Source organism: Mus musculus, chromosome 14 (genome assembly GCF_000001635.26).
Source record: "Mus musculus strain C57BL/6J chromosome 14, GRCm38.p6 C57BL/6J".
Taxonomy (NCBI): Eukaryota; Metazoa; Chordata; class Mammalia; order Rodentia; family Muridae; genus Mus; species Mus musculus.
This window is the reverse complement of record NC_000080.6, coordinates 62124908-62145749: the sequence shown is the minus strand read 5'-3', so window position 1 is coordinate 62145749 and position 20842 is coordinate 62124908. Positions and strand designations below refer to the sequence as shown.

Genomic DNA, 20842 nt, shown 5'->3' with positions numbered 1-20842 from the left:
GAGGCTGAAATCAGCATGGAATTGGAGAAACATAGATAACTCATGAATCATCTCTATCATCTTGATGGAATTACACTCACCCAGGAGGAGCAGCACCTCTGTACAGATGTATAAGGACATTTCTAGAGAGGTCTAACTGAACATGAAAAACCCACCCCAGTGTGAGGGCTCCATCCCATGGGCTGCATCCCAGACTCAATTAAAGGGAAACGGCAACTGAAGAACCAGCATTCATATTGCTGCTTCTTGTCCTCAGATGTCAGGTGGCCAGCCACCTTCTACCATACCTTCCCATTAGGATTGTCTGTGCCCTCAGACCATGAGCCAAAACCAGTCCTTCCACTCTCTTCTTGCTCTTGTCACACAGCCTGGGAGACTTCTTGCAGGCTTTGTGCAGTGGCGAACTGGGAGGCTGGGGACGAAGCAATCTCACTGATGTCAATGCCGAGTATTAGCACCTCCAACAGCACGTCTACAGAAGCAAAATCAATACAGAGAAGGTTCCGATTCTACCTCCATCAATCTCTGTCTGTCTGTCTGTCTGTCTGTCTCCTTTCCCTCTCTCCATTTCCCTCCCTATCTTCTCTCTCCCCTCCTCCTTGCCATTGCAGCTGTTTCTCTCTGGTGGTCATAGAAGCTTCCACAAACACACGGGAATGTACTAGCCAGCATTTTGTCCTTCAGGGTATAGCTAAGTCCTCTTGTGGCTGCCGGGCCCCAGGATATACTTCTTGGGCAGGAAGATGGATCATGAGGTAGTTTATTTAGTCAAAGGATCACTTGTGAGCCAGGAGACATGGAAACTCAGAAAGCACAGTCGAAACCGAGTGCCTGCCGAAGAGGAAACCATCTGCACCTGGCAGGCAGCTCCCAAATCAGAACGGGCTGTAATGGAAAATCCACCTCCGTTCCCCACCCGGCAGGGCTGCCGCCCTCATCACGGGGAGTCTGGGTATTAAGTTTGGCAGTTCTCGTAGAGCCTGCCATGCCAGGGAGGTTATTAAAACTGAACTGGAATGGTTTCATAACTCAAACTGGAAACAAGACCGAGGAGAGCGCTAACAAGGAAGTGACAGAGCAGAACGAGGTAAAGCTAGACCTGTGTGCTGTCCGGGTCGGGTTTCAGAAGCTCCCACATGTTAAAACAGGCTGAAAAGTTAGTTAAATAAATCCAAACGCCAAGTCAGACATTCAACACCCTGGGATGGCTGACCAATGAGGAGTCTCTGGTTCACTTTGTTTACTAAGCATTACTGTGAAGAGTCTGTAGCTATAGCTCCATCTATTAAACATCTGTCCCAGTCAAGGGAGTCTCGGTCTCCGATGTCTGCCATTGCATCAAAGAACTGCAAGGGAGTTTCCTAGGAGAAGGGCACTCTGGGAGAAAAGAACCAGAGATGGGAAGAACATAGGAGGGGTACGTTGATATGGTTATTTGATAGGTCAAATCCTTGCTGGGAAGATGTCCAATAACACAACTCAAAATGCTGGCTAACATTTTGGAGGGTCTGACTTTTCTTCCCCCTGCCCCAGTAGCCTGCATAGCATCTTCTGTGCTAGGAAGGTAGATCAGTGCAGCTTCTCCAAGCCCTGAGACCGAACTGTGTGCTGTCTTCAGAGATAGGGTCTTACAATTAGATCCTGGTAGGGAACCAAGAGCAACGGCAAGAACCTAAATTGGGGGATCAGACTGTGGAGGTCATGTACCTGACTCTTGGCCCTGAGTTTTATGTGTGTCAGTCATGCTTCTGAGAAGACCATTATTCTCTGTGTCATAGGGTAACTGCATTTAAGCATGTATATGTCTGTGTTTGTGTGTGTATGTTAGATAGTATATAAAACAGTAGGTTTCCATATAGCTTTGTCAAATACCCTAAATAGTAGCTATCCCTCCCTCTCCCTTCTGTTTCCTACCCTCCCATATAGTTGCATGAATGCTATGGGGGTGGGTAACCAATCACTTTCTGATTGGATTTAAGAGCTGCTCCATAGGAGGGAACCCTTGCCTGCTGCTGTCAATCTGTCTAAGAACCCATGGCTGCAGCACTCACAGGCCCCAAGAGTGAAGCTATTACAATCATTCAGCTGAAAGCACATAGCATCTATTCCCTAAAACATCGTACGACCTTCTAAACTTGTAGCTCTCTATCCATAGATTGGTGCAGACTGCAGAATTCATCAGAGATGTCGTGTTGTGCAGTGGATGGTGCTTAGCACAGAAACTTACCAACTACTCAAAATCCAAAGAGCAAGCATCTATGACATACCTGGCCACAGATGGAACTTTTAGAGCACAGCCTCCTCAGCTCAAAGCTCAGGGAACATCATGGGGAAAATGGACGGAAAGAGTTTAAGGTCCAGAGGTCATGGAGGAGCAGGTTGAAACAGTGTCTTCTGGATATGACATGTGGTCATCATAAACCAGCAGTAGCTGTGGTTTCCTGCCCACACAAGATCATGCCAGGCAACATCCCGGCATAGACCAGGGAGGAGGCACACAAACCCCCAACCCTTAACTCAGGAGCTATTGACAGTTGGTGGGAAGGGGACTTAGTTTCATATAGTGGTATGGTCCATGGTAGGTTGACCATGCTCTGGTGGGTGGTCCCCCCCACCACTCACATATGATACACATGTGTACATGCAGGCAAAACACCCATTCACATAAAAAACAAAATTATGTTAAAAAAAAACCAACCTGAGTGGTGGGTAAACTGATATCTAGACTACCAATGTCTCTCCACCCATTGCCTTCCTAGGCTTAGCTCTCTACGAGCCCGGAGAGATGCCATGAGTATCCAAGAGTCAGAGTAGCCATGTGGGAAATCTTGTTTCCCAAACTGCCGATAGCTTACCATGTACAAGCCCAAAAGGGTGGCTCTCATCCCAAAGGGCGTCAAAACCATGCAGGGAATTTTGGATAACATACTTGTCTAGGCTCTACCACCATTAGTTAGCCTTGGGTTGAATTAGGATGGGGTTCATCAGGGTCTGGGGTCTGTCTCTGTCACCTGCTACTATCCCATCACACTTTAATCAGCGACCTGAGTGGTGGGTAAACCGATATCTAGACTACCATGTCTCTCCACCCATTGCCTTCCTAGGCTTAGCCTCATTTCCATGGAAGGTTCTTGCCAAGAACCTTCTACTTAGGTTCAGTCTCCCTCAGATGCCTCCTCTGCTGTCCCTCTCTTCCCTACATGATTATACCCACTGCATACAGTTAGAATTAGCCCAGGTAACACAGCGTGGGGGAAGAGAATGGCCGATTCCTGGGTTTTGACCTAATGGAGTAAGCTCATTAGGATGCATGACTTCAGTTCTTTTTAAAAGAGACTTTCAAGTGCTCTTTTTCATATTTTACAGCTCCTGAGAGGCAACTGGGGAGAGTGCAGTGACGACAGGATCCATCTTGGTAGGATGCTTCTGGTCAGCAAACATGGTAAGTAGAGAAGATGAAGTGTTCGCTGTGAAAGCCCACCAGGTCTAGCAGTTCGGGGGTCTTCTGTCTCAGTTTTATCCCTATGGAGTTTTCCCCGGATGCCACAAACATGCCTACAAAGATTTAAAGACTTTTTTGCACTTACCTATTCACTTACTACTTTAACTACTATACTGTTGGCAAATATGCTCACAATCTTTCAGAATCAAAAAGAGTAAAAGTTTTTTTTTTTTTAAATGCAGGTATATGCCCATGTTTTAAAAATAAAAAGATAGTGGTATCCAAAGAAAAGCAGTTTCAATGTGGAAACTCATTTCACATTTTTAAAGAAATAGTATCATTGATACCCTAAGAAACTCCTAAATATTCTTTGTACCACAGTTATAATATAAAGCTTCAATATTCCGAATAGGCTCACGGCATTTTAGAAATTGCAAGACCCAACCCATCATAGGTTCCAGGGTGTAAAATCTGAGAAGCCATTTGAAAGATTTCCCTTTTAAAAGACAGTGCTCCCAGGGCTGCAAAGGACTTCCAAGCGAGTGTTTTCCAAGTTCAGTAGGCCAGAAACTGAGAAGCCATTGCAGCCTCAGGAGATCAGGCAGCCTGCAGCAGGTTCACCCTCCCATTGATTACTGAATAAATAGTAATGAAATCCAGGTTGGCATCATGACTCCAGGACACTAGAGACATCAGGAATGCAGAACATCTTTTGAGACAACCTAATGACCGTGAGTGGAACCATGTATTCTGCCAAAGTCAGACTCCTAAGGCCAGGGCTGCCCAAGCGTAGTAGATACTTTTGAAAGAGTTCAGTTTAGCTTAGTGTTCCAGAGGGATACAACTTCATCATGACAGAGACACATGGGAACAATTGGCAGGCATGGCAGCCCGAGCAGAAAACTCAAAGATTTCATCTCCAACCACAAGCATGAAGCAGAGAGCAAACTGGCAACGAGATGAAGCTGTAAACCTTCAAAGTCTCCCTCAGTGATGCTCTTCAGCAAGCCAGTCTCTCTCCTTAATGTCTACAGTCAGTGCCATCCTAACTAGGGACCAAGGGTGCAAATGTCTGAGCCTGTGGGGTGGAGGCACCTCATTCAAACCACACCACCAAGTCTGTCAGAGCTATGGAGACACATTCATGTTCCCCAGATGATCAAGATTTCACTCCGGAACGGAGTGTTTCCTAGGCTGGGTTTCAGTGTTGTTTTCTTTTTCTTTCCTTAGGATGCCCACATTCTTTGCTTTTGAATTAGGAACATCTTCTTTTTTTTGATTTTTTTTAATTGGGTATTTATTTCATTTACATTTCCAATGCTATCTCAAAAGTCCCCCACATGCTCCCCCACCTACTCCCACTTCTTGGCCCTGGCATTCCCCTGTACTGAGGCATATAGAGTTTGTACGACCAATGGGCCTCTCTTTCCACTGATGGCAAACTAGGCCATCTTCTGATTCATATGCAGCTAGAGATACAAGCTCGGGGGCGGGGGGTATTGGTTAGTTCATATTGTTGTTCCACCTATAGCATTGCAGATCCCTTCAGCTCCTTGGGTACTTTCTCTAGCTCCTCCACTGGGGGCCCTGTGATCCATCCAATAGCTGACTGTGAGCATCCACTTCTGTGTTTGCTAGGCCCCGGCATAGTCTCACAAGAGACAGCTATATCTGGGTCCTTTCAGCAAAATCTTGCTAGTGTATGCAATGACATCTTCTATGTGCAGTTCTGTATTCAATGTTCATGGAAAGTGCATAACTTTCATAATTGACTTTATACAACACTAGAGGTCAGGGGTTTCTTTGTTTATAAACTATCAGTTTCTTTTAATCTTAAATTACGAGAGATATTTAAAAGGCTGAAAAAGAAAATTCAAAATGACCTGAGATCCTGGAGCAGACTTAAGGAGCTATTCAGACAGTAGGCACCAGTTACTCCACAGGAACACCTGTCTGCCTCTTGACCTCATTTTAGGGCTTTTAAAATTGAGAACTTCAGACACTCATAGAATGAGTTTTTGATCAAGTCTACCTTTGCCCCTCACTCCCCTGCCACCTCTATTTCCTCTCAAGTTCATGAGCTGTTTCTAAAATCCCACTGAGTATACTTAGCACTATCTGGGTCTGCCTGGGTCTAGAACCATCCTCCAGGGTATGGGTAGCCTTGCAGGAGCCTCATTACTAAACAGACCCGACTCTCTCTCCCCCAGCAGTTATCGACGGCCACTAGGTCCTCAGCTAGGAGTTAGATTTTATCATCATCTCCCAACTCCAGGTTAGGATTTTGTCTAGCTTGATCTTTTACAGGCAGGTTTGTGCGTTCTGTCATAATTGCTGTGGGTTCATGGGTGCAAGTGCTCTCCTGTGCCCAGGAAACAGTATTTTGCTGTAGTCATCCACTATCTATGGCTTTATAGTTTTTCTCTTCCATGATGATATCTTGAAAGAGAGATTGATACAGATGTCTCATTTAGGGCTGAGTGTTCACTCCATACAATCCTATTCTTTGCACATTAACCAGTTGTGGGTCTGTGTTATTCAACACTTACTGCAAGCAGAAGCTTCTCTGATGAGGACTGGGAAATGCGCTAACCAAGAATAGCCATTTTAGATGTATTCAAGAGAAGACTGCTATTGGTTAAAATACATCAAAAGGTTTATGTAATTTTTTTATACCTAGCATTGCTTTAAAAATTCTTTAGTTCTTAAAATCCCCCATTCTTCATCTTCGGAGACTGTTTCTAGAATCTGAGGAATGAAGAGAGAGAATCAAACCTCTACCCTGCTTTTCCAGTAGGAGGTCAAAATCTAAATAAGAAGAGAATTGAACAAGAGTCTGGTTATCACCATTTGAAAATCTGAGATGAAGTAGTAAACATCTAAGCCGATTCTACAAAGAGACAGAAAAATCGAAATTATAGGACATCACAACACAGACACAATCCACCCAGACATAGACATTCAAAAGTTGCATGAAAGTAGAGCTTAGACATTAAGAAGGCCAGTGTTGCAGAGCTCTTCATCACAGTGTGTAGCCGGTACTAGATTCCCAGCCCAAGCAAACCAAACTCTGAAAGTCCATCTATAAGACCATTGCAAACTTGGAGGCTGAAATCTTGGTCCACTCAGTATAAATGGGTGCTACAAATAGCTCTGTGCATGTAGCCCAGAAGGAAGTTGCAGAAAGCATGGGATGGGTGGGACTTCCTATGATGCATGGAAGGGTGATGAACTTCTGAGTTCCCTCACTCACGATTCCTAACACACATATCAGCCATCTGTCATCACCATAGGTGACTGTAGGACTGATCTGACAAAGCAGGGACTCTGCGCTTCAGAGGACTAGGCTGCACCCTGACCCTGTCATCCCACATTGTAACTCAGAAACAGCACTTGGTTTGAAAGGTCCCTCAATTCCCATATTGGTTGACAGAGAGCTGTGTCTGATTTTAAGCAAGACTATGATTCTCTAATGTATGATTGGAACTGGATGACCAGCAGAGAGTGGTCTGGAACCCACAGAGATGTTTTCTTTTACACAAGCATCTCCAGAGAGTTAGGCTACTGCCAAAACAGACAGGGAGACTGAAGTCTCACCTGCAGTACTTCACCTCACTTCCTGTTGCTTTTTGGTTTTAAGGGACCAGGGTTCCTTGCAGTGTGTGAGAAGAAGAAGAACAATATTTTGGATTCATCTTTACATTGCTGAAGTTAGTTTCTAACTGTTTAGGGTTTTTGTTTTGTTTTGTTTATTTGTTTTGTTTTACTTTGTTTTTCTCTTTTGGAAAATGTCAGTGGAGGCCTGTGGGAAATGGAATATTCCTTGAGGATACTTGGGAGATATTCTCACCCTGGGCAAAGTATCTGTGGCCCGATGGGAGCGTTTAGCCGCTCCTTTTAGGAGACATGGGGTTCTCGGTCTCTGCTACCTCATTGGCAGGCAACCTAGAGTGCTCCACCAGCCCAGGCCATGCACGTGTTCATTCTGCTTTCTCCAAATCTGATAATTCACTTGAAAAAGCTTGCCATTCATTCAAAGAATAAAATGGTTTTAATTTCTAGCATGAGAGAGGAACCAGATATAGAGCAACGAGCAGTCCAGATGGCTCATGCAAGTCTCTTTCAGACTATGACGTCACCTGAGAGTCTAAAATTTCCTACCAATCCCACCAAGCATTCTCTAATGCTTTGCCCTGAAAAATACACAAGTATGGATTCTTCATCTTACTTCATTTTAGCTCTCTCCGTTTATGTCTCTTCTGCAAAAGTAGCAGGAGGAAACTGACAGACTCCAGGGATCTTTGCCGAGTGGAGGGCTTTGCATCTGCCTGTTAGAACTCTCACCCTGAAAGAGAAGACCCCTGGAAAGGAGTTCTGGCTGGAAAAAAAGTTGATCCCAGAAGGAGAGCCCTAGAAGACAAAGGGGAATGTGTTTGCTCTGACCTTTTCCCGTTGCTTCTGAGGCAGCTCCTGAAGGGGTGGTGTTAGCCTGGAGCTCTGATCCCAGACAAGCCAAGAGTTAGGAGTAGAATCGAAGGCAGCCAAGTTTTAGTGCATGGGGCTAGCACACAAGTGTTTCATGACAATGTGGTGTCTGAAAGCTGACCAGGTCCTAAGCCCTTGGAGCACCTGAGACAGGAGCAGATATTATTTTTTCGAAAGTGGACCCTAGTTTGTATGTATGATACATACCTCATGCATACGCCAACACATAGATATAAACACATACAGACAGACAGACACACATACACACAGAGAGACATACATACATACATACATACATACATACATACATACATACATACAGAGAGACAGAGTCAGAGAGACAGAGTCAGAGAGACAGGGGGAGAAGAGATTCTCCTTGGGAATTAAATTCTGAACGTGCTCCCAGCCCATGACAGTTCTGGTAATAGGTAGCATTTATATTATTTCTGTCAAGTTAAGCAGCACATGTACTTATATTCTCTGGATTAAAACCATGGCATTCCTAAGCTTTGAGGCCATATATCCTGTTAGAGTTAATTCCAAACCTCCCTGATGCTTTCTAGAACATACATACAAAACTCCCTGATGTGATAACTATCTCTCCTGAACAGCTTTCCCAGACTTTGGTCTCAGAGAAGGGCTGGGAATGCAGGATCTTTTTCTTCCTAGGACTGCAGAACTCTTGCAAGCTGAGCCCCTGCTTCTAAGGGTTGTGAGGACTTAAGAAAGCCCCAAGCAGGTAACATTTGAAAAGGCCAATCGGTGGGTAGATACATATTCAATGAAGAGGACTTCATGAAGAACACAATGTAACTCTTCTGCCTCAGGAGACTTCCATCTTTCCTAGACTGACTGCTTTCATACTAAAATGTGAATTTTGGCAGACTCACTCATCGAGACGGTCACACACCCTGGGTCCTGAGGCACATTGAATGAGGTTGCTGTTAGTGGCTGGGAATGGAGAAGGTGCAGAGGGTGCTGGCCCAGGCTTGAGCATAGGGCAGACAGACATCCTTGTGGTTTTCTTGTGGAGGTTCCGAACCTCCGTTTAAGTAAGGGGCTACTTTCTGCTGTTGATGTCTCTCTTTAGAAATACAAGGAGAGTGTTCATTTGCTTCCTATATTTTTACAGAATCTCTGTTTTCCTTTTAAGATTAGTGGACTTCAAAGTATTCACCTGGCTAAGTTGGCAGCTGAAGATGCAAAGATTTTTCTTAGAAAATAAATGTGCGCCTCAGCTTGTAGCATAACAATGTCCCAGTAGACTCGTCACGAGTTGCAACTTGTCTAAGTAGAAATCACATGCCTAACTCTATGTGCAGCCTAGTTCAGGCTACTTAAACATGTGCAGAACACTTACTTCAGTCTGCACATGACTGTACTCAAGGCCAGCTTTAAAAAATGTTTTTGTTTATTTTTATATGAGTAGGTATTTGGCTTGCATATATGTATATGTTCCATGTACATGCAGTGCCTGAGCAGGCCAGAAGAGGGCACTAGATCCCTTATTATTGAAGCTACAGAAGGTTGTTAGTGGCCATGTTGGTGCTGGGAACTGAACCCAGGTCTTCTGTCTGTTCTTAATCTTGAGCCACCTCTCCAGCTCCACCCAAGGCCCAGGATATAATGAGCTGTTGCTTACCTGTGTAGCTTCCTGGACAATGTACTGAAGGTGGAAGCTGAATGTGTGTGAGTGTGCCTCGGCCCCACTGTAAATGTGAGATGTTCTATTGATCCTCAGGAGGAAAGTGTGCTTATTTTTACACCAGGAATAAGTTGCTCCAAATTCTCATTTCCAGACACATTTTTCCCAGTCTATCTTTCATTGGAATGTTTTAATTAGCCAGTAGAGACTCATTGTAAGTTCTTAGGCCAGGCAGTGGACAGTGAAGACCTGAATCATTTTGAGGGATACATTTAATATACCACATCTTTGAGGCTAATAGTTTACAGTGTAACTGGACAGGAGAAAGACCTCTAAGCTGGGAATGGGGGCCATAGCTCTTGTCAGGTGGCCCTGAAAAAATATTTTATACTTGAAGTGGACATTTCTGGTTTCTTTGGAAACCCAGTTGTGTCGTGTGTGATGTTTTTCTTGAAGCTGTCTTGTGAGAGGATGTTTTGCTGAAGCAGACATGTGAGAGGGCATGTGATGTTTTGCTGGCATAGTAGCTTGAGAGGAAGTGTGATGTTTGGAAAGAGTTTAAGTAGAACTCCAAAAATGGTGACAGGATGTTCTTGCGTTGCTATACCATGTAACACTTTGCTGGTCTTCACTGGTCTTCATATCATAGAGAGAAATGTGCCAAAGACCTTCCTATGGTATTCTGGCTGATTCTTGCCACTTCCACTGACTAGTGCCAATTCAACAGAGCCTTGTAGTTTCTGCTGGATTGGGCTGCTGCTACTGATTCGTGTTTGGTGTTTACTTCTGAACTAGACTGCTGGTATGGCAACAACAAAGAGTTGCATGGCATGAAAGAACTATTTATAAACAGGTCCACAACACCCTTTTCCTATAAACTGTCTTTTTCCTCTACCTCTGGTCAGTGGGCTATAAGAGAGATTTGAAGCATCTAAGAACCCTACATAAAATAGGCTTTAAAAAAAATCTACAAATGCTCTTTTTCTGATTGCTTATCTCTACACTGGGGTAGTGACATCAAATTGACTAAACAGACATGTCTATATTTTTCCAGTCATTAATCAAAGGTGGGGAAGAGAAAGGAAGTGTGTGTGGATGCACCACAACTTTAGGAGATAGGCAAGATGCTCATAAAGCAGAAAGGGAAGTGGTGTGGTCAATATGTGCTGCTGTGATGAAAACTAGCCACCTGAGGAGGTAAGTGTAATCTCATGCAAAACAAAGTACAAAGGGTCTCCCTGCATGAGCTTCTCTCCTATGGACCCAAAAAACCTCCCTGGGGATAACCATTGGCTTCTGTTGGGGGAATCCTTCAAGAATGCTCTAATGCTGTTAGAATGGTCTATGAACACAGATGTCTACATAAACATTTAAAAACTTTATGACAGGATGCTAAATTTTACAAATAAATGACTTGTAACTTGTGAATATGTTTTATCTGATGAAACTTTGGCCTCTGAGAACTCTGTGTGCATCTTTTATCTGCCCCTTACAAAATCCTATCTTTGTGTGTTGAAATTCATCAGGATTTTCTTCCTCTGTTCATACTTGGCATTAATATAGTGGTTCCCAACCTCCGTGAATATAGTCACTGCATCCCTAGTCCAGGTCAGCTTAAGACACACAGAGGAACTAGCCACTCTACTAGGTCTTTCATCTGGGTGCCATGACTGTCTTTGTACATCAGCACTTCCTCTGAGAGTCCCGAGTAAATAATACTTTTGGAGGAGCCTTCACACTGCTAAGGTGGGAACTGAGGTGTGAAGTGGAAACTTCGAGTCTCTTTAGAAAGTTAGTTATGACAAATGATGTTTTGCTAGGGCACACAGGTGGAAGGGGTATCTTGCTGAAGCAAACACATGAAAGTGTTTTCCTGAAGCAGACACAGGTGAAAGGATATTTTGATATAGGGAACTTGTGAAAGGACACGGGATAAAGGAGTATAAATATGACCCCACAGACAGTGGGAGACAAGCATTGGACATTCTCTGCCTCTCTATTCTATGCTATCAACATGCATGTACTGGTTTGCCTTGCATAGCGTTGTTGAGCTCAACTTGTGATAACTCTGAAATTGAGAGGAACTCGTTCAAGAACCGCTCATGAGGTTGCTGTGGTAGCTTACCACTTCTGTAGCCTTGCCTTAGGCTGGTTGGCGAGCCTGGTGGTTTCTTCAGGATTGAACTATGGCTGCCTGGTGTCTGCTTGCTGAAAGGACTGGACTGTAGCTGCTGGTTCGTGCCTGGTGTCTGCCTGCCTAGAGGACTGGTCTGCAGCTGCTGGGTTGTATTTGGTGTTTGCTACAGGACTAAACTGCTGCCAAAGAAGAACTAAAGAACTATTGCTGAACAGGGCCATTTCCCCCATATCCTAAGATCTTTTCTCTTCCACCACCTCTGCTGAGCGGTGGGCTACAGGAGAGGTTGAACCCTTACTAAAGTGGGTTACAACAAATTTATGCCTACAGAGGTGGAACTAGGCATATTAAATGCAAGGCTGGATAGATGGCTGAGCAAGTAAAGGTGCTTGCAGCCCAGCTTGGTGACCTGAAATTGTTCTTTGGAGTACATATGGTGAAAGGAAAGTCTATCCCCAAGAGAAAGTTGCCCTCTGATCTCACGAGCACACCATGGTACACGCCCATACACACGCAGAAAATTAAAATTTAAAACCAATGTTGGAGATGTGTAAAAGAGGGTCACTTGCATGGCTGTGCTTGGCTTGTGTTCAGTTGTCAGCACAAAAAGAAGAAGAAGAAGAAGAAGGAGGAGGAGGAGGAGGAGGAGGAGGAGGAGGAGGAGGCAGAGAAGAAGAAGAAGAAGAAGAAGAAGAAGAAGAAGAAGAAGAAGAAGAAGAAGAAGAAGAAGAAGAAGAGAAACAAAGTTGTATGTATCGTTTCACAAATTTAATTTGTTTATTGGATAAAATTTTTGTTAAGAAGTTAAAAAAAAACCATGATTTTTGAGACAGCAACTCACTACACAGCTCAGATTGTCCTCAAACTCCTTGTCACATTGCTCCAGCCACAACAATGCTGAGACTCCAGCCAAGTGCCATTGTGCAGTGTGACTTCTACAGAGAGAACCACAAACTGCCTCTCCTCTGTAACCGTTCCTCACTTTCCACCCCTCTCCAGTACCTCTTACCCCTTTCCAAAAAGTCAGAGATCTAGATAGAAATGTTAAGGGACAGTGACAAACTGCTTTCTCTTTGGACTGAAATTCTTATGATTTCACCACTAAAACAAAGGCTCTGGGCTGGATAGTTTCTGCTTAGTTGTTTCAGGAACAGTAGGCTCATTCTTCTACCTCCATATCTCTCTCTCTCTCTCTCTCTCTCTCTCTCTCTCTAAAAGGCACCATTCTAAAGTGCCCAACCCTGTGTTGAGGCCTGCTTACTCCCTCTGAGGTGACAGCCAAAAGCCGTCCCTATCCACTGGACGTAATGTGTCCACATTCTTTCCATCTCTGTGTCTTTACAGACATTCTAACTGCTGAACACTCCCTGTTCTTCCACAGGCTCGATACCATAGAATGACCTTGGCATGACCTCAGAGCGATTTACCCTTAGCCCTCTGTTACATCAGAGCTTTGCAGCCTGACCTTTTCTCCCACAAAAGCAAGAGTTGCGTTTTGTTCAATAAACAAATGAATACATAGCTCTCTTTACAAGCAGTCAATGGGAAGACTGAGAGAGAGGGGTTGCATTATGATTAATGAACTGTTTGTATTTGAGTCGAGATAAATTACGCAATTTGTATATATTGAGGATCTGCAACTTTACACTGAGCAGCCCACGGGAGCACTGTGAAACTGGGACATCTTCTGTCCCTAACCAGACGGTACAGATGACATTTCTGGGAACCAAATATTGTTTTGAATCTAATATGTTGTATTATATATTCTTGTTTCCTCTTCAGTGCTCCAGCATATTAAGAAAGGGATCAGTCTCATTTGCAAATTACACATGGGCTTGCTTGCACAACTGGCCACTTAGAAAGTAAAAGGGTTGCTTGATAAGCTCTCTTCTTATATAGCATACAACAGGCTTTTGTCACTTAACCTTTCTTGGAGATACTCCATGCTAATAATTTAATTTTAGATTCATAGAAAACTTGAGCAGAAAATGGAGAGTATCCACAGGCTTCCTGTGTCCCCAGTAGAAACAACTCCTTCCACAAAGCCGCACAGTAGACTGGTTCACTTGTTACAATACTGTCACATAGAGTCCATGGTTTGCATCAAGGTTCATGCTGTGGCTTTGTATGGATGTGTAGTCGGTACCCACCATTATAGAAATATGGGCGTAGTCTCCCTGCCTGTCATAGTTGGGTATAGGTGACCTCTGAGGGCTGGGGTTAAAGGCTTGGTCTTTAAAGCTTGGTCTGTAGGAGAAGCTGTTGGGAGGTAGTGAAATTTGGCTGGAGGAAGGTAGGTCATTGCTTGGTTTGTAGCTTTGAGATGTATATTATGATAGCAGCTACTTCCTGACAGCCATGAGGTGAATATAACTCCTCTGTCATGTGCCTCTATCATGAGACACCATGCATCATAGCCTCAAAGGAATATGGCCAAGTGACTACAAACCTACAAGATTTCTTTTCTCTCCTTTCCTTTCCTCTCCTCTCCTCTCCTCTCCTCTCCTCTCCTCTCCTCTCCTCTCCTCTCCTCAACTCCCCTCCCCTCCCCTCTCCTCCCCTCCCCTCCCCTCTCCTCTCCTCTCCCCTCTCCTCTCTCCTCTCCTTTCCTCCCCTCCCCTCCCCTCTGCCCTCCCCTCCCCTTGCTTCCCTTCTCTTCCCTTCTCTTCTCTTCTCTTCTCTTCTCTTCTCTTCTCTTCTCTTCTCTTCTCTTCTCTTCTCTTCTCTTCTCTCCTCTCCTCTCCTCTCCTCTCCTCTCCTCTCCTCTCCTCTCCTCTCCTCTCCTCTCCTCTCCTCTCCTCTCCTCTCCTCTCCTCTTCTCTTCTCTTCTCTTCTTCTCTCCTTTATTATTATTATTATCGTTGTTGTTGTTGTTGTTGTTGTTGTGTGTTATGTATATGTAGGCAAGTGTTCCATGGTGTGCCTGTAGAGGACAGAGACTTTGTGAAGTTAATTTTCTCCTTTCACCTTTACATGGGTCTCAGGGATCAAATTCAGGGCACCAGGCATATGTGGCTAGCGCCTCTACCCACTGAGATTTCTTGCTGTCCCTGAACCTAGATTTCTGACTCCATATAACCCAAATAAGCTTTTCTTTATTTTAGTTTGATTATCTTGGGTATTTTGTTAAAATGATGAAAATCTGACTGATAGTTGCTTTCCCTCAAATCGGGCACTTCTTTCATTCCTTCTTGCCCCTGAACACCCTTCACTATCACTTCAGTTTCACTTTCTCTAAAATACTGCATAGTAGTGGTCACACAAGGCAGAACATTTCCAGACTGGCATCTTTCATTTACTAATGAGCATTAAATTCCCTTCCATGTTTCATGTTTTTTTCTTGGTTTGATCAGTCTTTTTTTTTTTTTTTTTTTTTATATCACTAAGTAGCCTGCATAATCTATCTGGTTGTAGATTATCTACTGAAGAACATCACATGCCATCTGATGATCAGCAGTTATGGATAATGAGGCTGGAACATCCCTGTGTAGAATTCTATGTAGACAGCTTCATGCTCTTTGTTTGTTTTTACAGTATCATTTCACATTATGAAGAAGTCAAACATTTTCTGCCTTTAATGAACATTTAGGCTATTCCCAAGCTTTTGAAACCACGAATGATGTTCTAATGCATAGCCTTAGTAAATGCATGCTTAAGATAAATTTCTATAATTTGAATTTCCAGGTCAAAGGGCATAGGCAAGCCATCATTTTGATGTATATTTCTACATTGACCCTCACAGAGGTTGTAAAAATGTACCCTCCTCAACAGTGTGTGGGAGTCCTGATGTTCCATGGTTTTTGTTATTCTTTCCTAATGAAACCTTTCTCCATTCATATCTTCCCACGGCCCTTCAGAAAGGGCATGTCTCTATTGGCCCTATACAAAACAGCTATGGGGAGGGGTTCTCTTCTTTTGTGCTTTGATGCTCTTGGTCATGGATTCAATAACATTGGAGAACATACATTCTTTCCAAAGCACCTTCCATTAAGGGTCTTCCAAAAGGCATATGTACCACTGTAGATCTAGGTCATGGAGACCATAAACTTTAAAAGACAGGACCAACTGTCAAATATTTCCTAAGAAGTTCCCAGTGATTCATATATGGCTACTCACAGCATGAAAGTTCTTTGAATGTTTTCATGACAGTTGCTTTTCTGAGATCATGGGTAGACTCTACAGACATACACCGCCTTTGATTTTTAGAGTGAAGTATGTTTTGTTGTGATTACATGAAATGTACTTTGTGACCAGAATCTGTCCTGCCTTCTAAAGAGAACCCTGCAGAAACAGTGAGGAGACGCAGACAGCCACTAATTCTGTATGATTCTTAATAAACCACAAACCACCTTTAAAACTTTTTCAATTCAAGAGAGATGACAACACAAAGTACAGGTTTTCAGACACCAGGGAATTGTGGGGAAAAGTGATAAGACTTATCTTCAGTCCCTGAGTTCCCAACTTCAAGCAAGAGTCTCTCTTCTACTGTTTTGTTGTTGTTGTTGTTGTTTTGTTTTGTTTTTCAGCACTTTTTGGTAGATGAATGAACAGCAATTTCTCAGTAAGTGCCTAATAACAATCAATAATAACAATTCTTGAGCTTTTTGGAAACTCCTACATCTAGTAAGACTATCTTGGAGCCACTGACGAGGGTGCACAGTGCTAACACATGAGTCAAGCAATCCTCATCAGTCAACAAGGAATTCTGAACATGTTGGGTTGCTGTTTCTGGTGCTCTGGGAGCCATGTCTAGAAGCTTTAGAACTGCATTTCACTGACTCTTCTGAGTTTTATGAGTTAGATATTATAGTACCTATCGGGTGCATATAGGCCCCAGAAGAAGGATACCGTTACCTAAGTAATAGGAATTTGATATAAAAAACAGAAGAGAGCATGAGGTCGTGTGAAAGTTAACACTGTCAGCTGCATAAAGCCACCTTAGATTCCCAGCTCCCCATACCGCACTGCAGAGTGGCAGACACAGTTTCCAAAGCGCTGCTCAGCGTTCTCTGTGATTCCTACCAGAGCTTAAGGAAGTCTCCTCCCTTGAATCTTCTGGCAATCATTAAACACAAAGGGAAGATTGAATTGGGTCTTTTTGAGCCCATCCACTTAGGTGCACTCATTGTTCAACTGTCTTGCCCAACTTCCTTAGAGGCAGCTTCCCTCTGGTGGAAATGCTAAGAGGTAGCCTGTGTCCTGTAAATGGTTTTTTGATCTAATCATCTGTAACTAGCCCAGAAGGCTTATTTTCACTTAAAAGTAAAATGGCGTAAATCATAAGAACTTCTATTGGGAGGAAGTTCATTGGAACTGCTTTCTTTCAATAATAGTTGCCTAAGAGAAACCATACTAAGTTTTATGGACTTCTGCAGGCCATCCTGTACAATTACTACCCCCACATGGCACAGGCATGGCTTACCATGTCAGCAGCTAGTGTCTTCTTTCATACACTTGCTGTTAATCCATGGCCCACTGCCTCATTAGCCGGTGAGATCCGGAAACACTATTGCCCGCAGGAATAATTGTAGAGAACAAAAAGAAAACATTAATCCTTGGCCTTTGAGCTGCGAAATCTGAAGTCCAGATGTGAAACACAAGACTCCGAAGAATCTATGATCCACAAGAGTCAGTTTTCTGACCACCAGCCACTAGATAAAAATGATTTGAGTTTGAAGAAGAGAGTAAAAGTTAACCCTGCTCAGGGAGTCTGAGAAGGCAGGCTGAGTGCTCTGTTCCTTCTCTGAAGTTTAGATTCACAAGGAAGGAGTGTGCTGAGAATGGAAGGCAAATGGGCTCAGCCTGGAAATGCCATGGGGTGGTGGTGCATAGATCTCTCCCTCCTCAGGCAAATAAGACAGCTCTAGACTAGAGCAGACAGTGGAGTGGACCCTGGCAAGGGCTGGAGACAGCTACAGAGAAGACTATAGAGAAGATGACCCGCAGGGAGCCGTCAGCAGGTCACTGTGTGCCCCAGAGGGATGCAGAAGGACCCCCCAACCTGTTGGGGTCCTGCAGACCATCTGGGGAAACAGAGCTCTATGAACTCTGATAATGAATATTTGAGCATCCACATAGCTGGGAGTCCTTTAACAGATACTCTGTGCACAGAAGGCAATGAAAGTTGACAAATTCACTCTGTGAAGGCATAAAAATTTCTTGAGTAAATGTCAAAGCTGTGTAATGGCTAAAGTTAAGTTTCATCTCTAGGGAAAGTAGAGGCGGATATTTATTTTATTTTATTTTCCAATGTTTTTCCCTACATTTTTTATTAGATATTTTCTTCATTTACATTTCAAATGCTATCCCAAAAATCCCCTATGCCCTCCCCTCACCCTGCTCTCCTACCTACTCACTCCCACTTCTTGGCCCTGGCGTTCCCCTGTCCTGGGGCATATAAAGTTTGTTAGACCAAGGGGCTTCTCTTCCCAATGATGGCCAACTAGGCCATCTTCTGCTACATATGCAGCTAAAGACACGAGCTCTGGGGGTACTGATTAGTTCATATTGTTGTTCTACCTATAGGGTTGCAGACCCTTTCAGCTCTTGGGTACTTTCTCTAGTACCTATATTGGGGGCTCTGTGTTCCATCCTATAGAAGAATGTGAGCATCCACTTCTGTATTTGCTAGGCACTGGCAAAGCCTCACAGGAGACAGCTATATCAGGGTCCCTTCAGCAAAATCTTGCTGGCATATGCAATAGTATCTGCAGTTGGTGGCTGATTATGGGATGGACCCCCAGGTTGGGCAGTCTCTGGAAAGTCCATCCTTTCATCTTAGCTCCAAACTTTGTCTCTGCAAGTCCTTCCATGGATATTTTATTCCATATTCTAGGGAGGAATGAAGTACCCACACGTTGGTCTTCCTTCTTTATTTTCTTGTGTTTTGGAAGTTGTACATTGGGTATTCTAGGTTTCTGGGCTAATATTCAATTATTAGTGAGTGCATATCGAGTGATATTTAAAAGGCATCCACAGATGAAGTCTTCTGGGAGCTTTACCAGGAATGTATGCACCCCATAAAGGGTGAGATGCCTTTTCTTGGAGAGGGAAATGGCAGGGAATTGAATAAAGAAGTGTACCTATAACTGACTATAATACACACACACACACACACACACACACACACAAACACACACACACACACACACACACACACACACACACACACACACACACAGAGAGAGAGAGAGAGAGAGAGAGAGAGAGAGAGAGAGAGAGAATTAAGGAGCTGTTTCTTTTGACTCATCTCACAATGTCCCACTGTCTTGGGCTCCTGTGTAACCCGCACTGGGCAGATGAATACTAAATTGCTTAGAGTTCTGCCATACCTAATAGCCACATTTTAAGCCCCTTGCCTTGCCTTGCCTTGCCTTGCCTTGCCTTGCCTTGCCTTGCCTTGCCTTGCCTTGCCTTGCCTTGCCTTGCCTTGCCTTGCCTTGCCTTGCCTTGCCTTTTCTCTTTCTTTCTATAAGACAACTTAAGAAAATCAAATCTAGACCCAAACTAGTATTAAAATCTTACCTGGATCCCCCTTACCCCCTCACTTACAACGCCTTCAAAGATAGAGTTATAGACTCTACCACATACCTAGCCCTCAACTTCAACAGTTATTATTAACTCAGTCAACCTTGTTTCATCCTATTACAACCTATTTCCTGTATTAATCTGAAGCACATCCCTGAAAGTAAACCACACACTTGCACTTATAACATCTTTGCACTATGTTTAAAACACAATTCTTTGAAACAAATAAAACCACAATGCTGTCATTACATTTAAAAATTAAAACTAGGTGTGTATCCAAAGTTTCTGCAAGGCAAAAGACACTGTCTATAAGACAAAAAGACCACCAACAGACTGGGAAAGGATCTTTACCTATCCTAAATCAGATAGGGGACTAATATCCAACATATATAAAGAACTCAAGAAGGTGGACCTCAGAAAATCAAATAACCCCCTTAAAAAATGGGGCTCAGAACTGAACAAAGAATTCTCACCTGAGGAATACCGAATGGCAGAGAAGCACCTGAAAAAATGTTCAACATCCTTAATCATCAGGGAAATGCAAATCAAAACAACCCTGAGATTCCACCTCACACCAGTGAGAATGGCTAAGATCAAAAATTCAGGTGACAGCAGATGCTGGCGAGGATGTGGAGAAAGAGGAACACTCCTCCATTGTTGGTGGGATTGCAGGCTTGTACAACCACTCTGGAAATCAGTCTGGCGGTTCCTCAGAAAATTGGACATAGTACTACCGGAGGATCCAGCAATACCTCTCCTGGGCATATATCCAGAAGAAGCCCCAACTGGTAAGAAGGACACATGCTCCACTATGTTCATAGCAGCCTTATTTATAATAGCCAGAAACTGGAAAGAACCCAGATGCCCCTCAACAGAGGAATGGATACAGAAAATGTGGTACATCTACACAATGGAGTACTACTCAGCTATTAAAAAGAATGAATTTATGAAATTCCTAGCCAAATGGATGGACCTGGAGAGCATCATCCTGAGTGAGGTAACACAATCACAAAGGAACTCACACAATATGTACTCACTGATAAGTGGATATTAGCCCAAAACCTAGGATACCCACGATATAAGATACAATTTCCTAAACACATGAAACTCAAGAAAAATGAAGACTGAAGTGTGGACACTATGCCCCTCCTTAGAAGTGGGAACAAAACACCCATGGAAGGAGTTACAGAAACAAAGTTTGGAGCTGAGATGAAAGGATGGACCATGTAGAGACTGCCATATCCAGGGATCCACCCCATAATCAGCATCCAAACGCTGACACCATTGCATATACTAGCAAGATTTTATCGAAAGGACCCAGATGTAGCTGTCTCTTGTGAGACTATGCCGGGGCCTAGCAAACACAGAAGTGGATGCTCACAGTCAGCTAATGGATGGATCACAGGGCTCCCAATGGAGGAGCTAGAGAAAGTACCCAAGGAGCTAAAGGGATCTTCAACCCTATAGGTGGAACAACATTATGAACTAACCAGTACCCCTGAGCTCTTGACTCTAGCTGCATATGTATCAAAAGATGGCCTAGTCGGCCATCACTGGAAAGAGAGGCCCATTGGACACGCAGACTTTGTGTGCCCCGGTACAGGGG

The 20842-nt window shown here is 43.6% G+C and overlaps 1 long non-coding RNA gene across 1 annotated transcript in view; it reads left to right on the top strand.

The window, feature by feature from the left end:
- Window positions 1-20842, top strand: part of Gm35419 — a 51706-nt gene that overhangs the window by 25264 nt on the left and 5600 nt on the right. The window contains exon 2 of the long non-coding RNA XR_383483.2: window positions 3367-3442. This is a non-coding gene — a long non-coding RNA (predicted gene, 35419). The remainder of the gene's footprint in view (window positions 1-3366; window positions 3443-20842) is intronic.